This window comes from Malaclemys terrapin, chromosome 15 (genome assembly GCF_027887155.1).
Source record: "Malaclemys terrapin pileata isolate rMalTer1 chromosome 15, rMalTer1.hap1, whole genome shotgun sequence".
Classification (NCBI taxonomy): Eukaryota; Metazoa; Chordata; order Testudines; family Emydidae; genus Malaclemys; species Malaclemys terrapin.
The window spans coordinates 15,071,031-15,076,030 of record NC_071519.1 but is presented as its reverse complement, the minus strand read 5'-3'; the positions used below and the strand labels follow the sequence as shown (position 1 = coordinate 15,076,030).

The 5,000-nt window shown below is 70.9% G+C and overlaps 1 non-coding gene across 1 annotated transcript; it reads left to right on the top strand.

Moving 5' to 3' along the window:
- The first annotated feature begins 1,297 nt into the window (after positions 1-1,297).
- Positions 1,298-1,416, top strand: LOC128823791 (5S ribosomal RNA). Its single transcript, XR_008442027.1, has one exon. It is a non-coding gene; the product is annotated as a 5S ribosomal RNA (ribosomal RNA).
- The last annotated feature ends 3,584 nt before the right edge of the window (positions 1,417-5,000 follow it).

Genomic DNA, 5,000 nt, shown 5'->3' with positions numbered 1-5,000 from the left:
CCCGGCCGCCAAGCAGGCCGCCCTGGGCTCACCCTCCCCGGCCGCAGCGAGGGACATCCTCCCGGCCGACAGGATCGGGCCCCTGGAAGTCTGGGGGGGGGGGGGGAAATCCGCCCCACGCCTCCGAGGAGGGCTGCCCGGGCGGGCCGGGCCCCGGAGCTCGGAAAAAAAAAAAAAAACACCCCAAAAAAGGATCGGGCCCACTAGAGACATGGACCAGGCCGCCCTGGGCTCACCCTCCCCGGCCGCAGCGAGGGACTGCCTCCCGGCCGACTGGATCGGGCCCCTGGAAGTCTGGAAAAAAGAATGGAACCTGACGCCTCCGAGGAGGGGGCGCCCAGGGAAGGAGGGAGATCCGGGTCGACCTGGTGACCGGACGGGAAAGCGGCCACCGGGCGTGCCCGTTCAAACCTAGGGGTTGACCTGGCGGCCGGAAAGCAAACCGGCCACTGGCTAGCCCCGTCGGCAACCTACGGGTTGACCTGGTGGCCGGGAAGCGAACCGGCCAGCAGGTGAACCCGTTCGATTCCACGGGTTGACCTGGTGCCCGGGAGGGGACTCTGAAAAATGTTCAGCCCTTTCGGCTCGGGGTTGACCTGGTGGCCGAGAGGGGACTCGGACGGCAGGCAAGCCGCCCTGGCCTCACCCACCCCGGCCGCAGCGAGGGACTGCCTCCCGGCCGACTGGATCGGGCCCCTGGAAGTCTGGGGGGAAAAAGAAAATGGAACCTGACGCCTCCGAGGAGGGGGCGCCCAGGGAAGGAGGGAGATCCGGGTTGACCTGGTGACCGGACGGGAAAGCGGCCACCGGGCGTGCCCGTTCAAACCTACGGGTTGACCTGGTGGCCGGGAAGCGAACCGGCCAGCAGGCGAACCCGTTCGATTCCACGGGTTGACCTGGTGCCCGGGAGGGGACTCTGAAAATTTTTCAGCCCTTTCGGCTCGGGGTTGACCTGGTGGCCGAGAGGGGACTCGGACGGCAGGCAAGCCGCCCTGGGCTCACCCTCCCCGGCCGCAGCGAGGGACTGCCCCCCCTCCACCCACCCACCCCCCCCCCCGGCTGACAGGATCAGGGCGCACTGGATGTCCGGGACAATATTTTCCCCGACGCCGGGGAGGGCGGGCGGGCGGAGGGGCTCTGGCGGCCAGCCCGGGCCCCGGAGCTCGAGAAGGAAAAAAGGACCGGGCCCGCGAGAGACGGGGGCCCTGCCGCAGGGGGGCAGTCCGACCGGGGCTCACCGTGCGGCAGGCCCGGGCGTCGGCAGGGGAAAGCGGGCGAGGAGGCGCGGGGGCCGGGTGCCTACGGCCATACCGGACCGAACGCCCCCGATCCCGTCCGATCTCGGAAGGTAAACCGTCCCGGGCCTGGCTAGTACTTGGATGGGTGACCGCCTGGGAATCCCAGGTGCCGTAGGCAGCTTTTCCCGGTCCGAGCCAGCTCTCTCTCCTTTTCTGGGGAGGAAGGAGAGGGGGGGGACGGGCCGGAAAGCCCCTCGTCGCTCCTGCCGAGTCGGAGGTCGCGGCCGCAGGTCACGGGTCTGGGCGCCTGGGGTCCGGCTCCCCACCCGGCTTCCTCCGCGGAGGACCCACCGAAGCCGCTGGGGGAGACCCCGGGCATGGGGCGGACTGGCCCGGACCCTCCCGGCCGCCGGCCCGCAGGACCGCCCCGAATCCCCCCGCCCCGCGGCCACCCAGGCCAGGCCTGGCCAGGCGGGACGGACGGCGGGTGTCCAGCGCCCAGCGGCTTCCGCCAGCGGGGACCCACGGCCCCCAAAGCCGCAGGGGGAGGCCCCGGGCCCGGGACGGACTCGCTCGGACCCCCTGCGCCCGGGCGCCGGCTCGCGGGACCGCCCCGAATCCCCCCGCGGCCACCCAGGCCAGGCCTGGCCAGGCGGGACGGACGGCGGGTGTCCAGCGCCCAGCGGCTTCCTCCAGCGGGGACCCACGGCCCCCAGAGCCGCAGGGGGACACCCCGGGGCCGGGACGGACTCGCTCGGACGCGCTCGGACCCCCTGCGCCCGGCCGCCGGCTCGCGGGACCGCCCCGAATCCCCCGCCCCGCGGCCACCCAGGCCAGGCCTGGCCAGGCGGGACGGACGGCGGGTGTCCAGCGCCCAGCGGCTTCCGCCAGCGGGGACCCACGGCCCCCCAGAGCCGCAGGGGGAGACCCCGGGGCCGGGACGGACTCGCTCGGACGCGCTCGGACCCCCTGCGCCCGGCCGCCGGCTCGCGGGACCGCCCCGAATCCCCCCGCGGCCACCCAGGCCAGGCCTGGCCTGGCCTGGCAGGCCGGCGTGCAGCTCCCCCGGGCTTCCTCCCCCGACGACCCGCGCCCCCCCGAGCCGCAGGCGGAGACCCCGGCCCCGGGGCGGACCGGCCCGGGCTCGCTCGAGCCCCCTGCGCCCGGCCCGCAGGACCGCCCCCCCCCCCCCCCCGAATCCCCCGGGAGAGGCCCGGCCTGCACGCCACTGACGACCCGCGGCCCCCAAAGTCGCGGGAGGCGCCCCCGGCCCCGGGGGCCGGTTAGCTCCGTGTCGCTCCGCGCCCCCCCCCCGCCCCTCGCTGCCGGGACCGGGCACCGCCCCAGAGTCAGCCGCAGCCGGACGGCCTGAGAGCTGCCCTCCTGTGGACGACGGTGAGTTTACCTTGACACTAACCGGCCATCAGCCAGGTCAACCCCATTGCTAGACTGGGGTGGACCTGGTGGCCGAGTGGGGACTTGGAACATTTGACAGCTGCTCCCCGGGGCTTGACCGCTTGTCCTGAACGCCCCCCCCCCACCCCACCCCCCCCAGCCCCCGGCTCCTGCTCCCCTCTCCCCAGCCTCGGTGCTCCGCTCCCTGCCTCGGAGGCTGCCCCTTTGCGGCGCCTGCATCGCCTCCGAGGACGCGCACCTTCCGGAGGCTGGACGTAAAGCCTGACGCCCGCCACCGCCGCCGACCCGGCTCTCCGAGGGACGACTGTGAGGCCTCCCCCCACCCCCGGACCGCCCTGGGGACGACTGCTAAGCCTCCCCCAACGGACCGCCCGGGGGAAGACTGCTAAGCCTTCCCCGGACCTGCTCCCTCTCGACTATTAAGCCCCCCCTCTGTGGTCCTCAGGACCGCTGCCGCGCAGCCCTCGGAGTGGGGTGACACCCGGGCCGGAAAGCAAAGCGGCCACCAGGTCAACCCGTCGAATCCAATGGGTTGACCTGGTGGCCGGAAAGCAAACCGGCCGCCAGGTCAACCCAGTAGATTCCGCGGGTTGACCTGGTGGCCGCTAAGCACGACTCTTAAGCCTCCGCCGGACCGCCTGGGGAATGGCTATTAAGCCTGCCCCCGGAGTACTCGGGGGGACGACTATTAAGCCTCTCCTGGAACGACTATTAAGCCTGCCCCCGGAGTCCTCGGGGGACGACTATTAAGCCTCCCCCGGACCGGCTCCGTCTCGACTATTAAGCCCCCCCTCTGTGGTCCTCAAGACCACTGCCGCTCTGCCCTCGGAGTGGGGTGACGCCCGGGCCGGAAAGCAAACCGGCCACCAGGTCAACCCGTTGAATCCATTGGGTTGACCTGGTGGCCGGAAAGGAAACCGGCCGCCAGGTCAACCCAATAGATTCAGCGGGTTGACCTGGTGGCCGAACGGGGACTTTGAAAATTTTACAGCTGCTTCCCCTGGGGTTGACCTGTTGTCCCGGTGGGGACTTTGAACATTTGACAGCCGCTACCCGGGGCTTGACCTGTTGTCCTGAACGCCCCCCACCCCACGGCTCCTGCTCCCCACTCCCCAGCCTCGGTGCCCCGCTCCCTGCCTCAGAGGCCGCCTCTCTGCGGCAGCTGCAGCGCGTCCGAGGACGCTCACCCTCCGGAGGCTGGATGTAAAGCCTGACACCCGCCACCGCCGCCGACCCGGCTCTCCCAGGGACGACTGTGAGGCCTCCCCCCACCCCCGGACCACCCTGAGGACGACTGCTAAGCCTCCCCCACCGGACCGCCCGGGGGAAGACTGCGACGCCTCCCGCCAGGCCCCCACCCAGCCTGGGGGGAAGACTGCTAAGCCTCCCCCCCACACACACACTGTCGGGGGATGACGATTAAGCCTCTCCCGGACCGGCTCCGTCTCGACTATTAAGCCCCCCCTCTGTGGTCGTCAAGACCACTGCCGCGCTGCCCTCGGAGTGGGGTGACACCCGGGCCGGAAAGCAAAGCGGCCACCAGGTCAACCCGTCGAATCCAATGGGTTGACCTGGTGGCCGGATAGCAAACCGGCCGCCAGGTCATCCCAGTAGATTCGGAGGGTTGACCTGGTGGCCGTAAAGCACGACTATTAAGCCTGCCCCCTGGAGCGCTCGGGGGACGACTATTAAGCCTCCCACGGACCTGCTCCGTCTCGGCTATTAAGCCCCCCCTCTGTGGTCCTCAAGACCACTGCCGCTCTGCCCTCGGAGTGGGGTGACGCCCGGGCCGGAAAGCAAACCGGCCACCAGGTCAACCCGTTGAATCCATTGGGTTGACCTGGTGGCCGGAAAGGAAACCGGCCGCCAGGTCAACCCAATAGATTCAGCGGGTTGACCTGGTGGCCGAACGGGGACTTTGAAAATTTTACAGCTGCTTCCCCTGGGGTTGACCTGTTGTCCCGGTGGGGACTTTGAACATTTGACAGCCGCTACCCGGGGCTTGACCTGTTGTCCTGAACGCCCCCCACCCCACGGCTCCTGCTCCCCACTCCCCAGCCTCGGTGCCCCGCTCCCTGCCTCAGAGGCCGCCTCTCTGCGGCAGCTGCAGCGCGTCCGAGGACGCTCACCCTCCGGAGGCTGGATGTAAAGCCTGACACCCGCCACCGCCGCCGACCCGGCTCTCCCAGGGACGACTGTGAGGCCTCCCCCCACCCCCGGACCACCCTGAGGACGACTGCTAAGCCTCCCCCACCGGACCGCCCGGGGGAAGACTGCGACGCCTCCCGCCAGGCCCCCACCCAGCCTGGGGGGAAGACTGCTAAGCCTCCCCCCCACACACACACT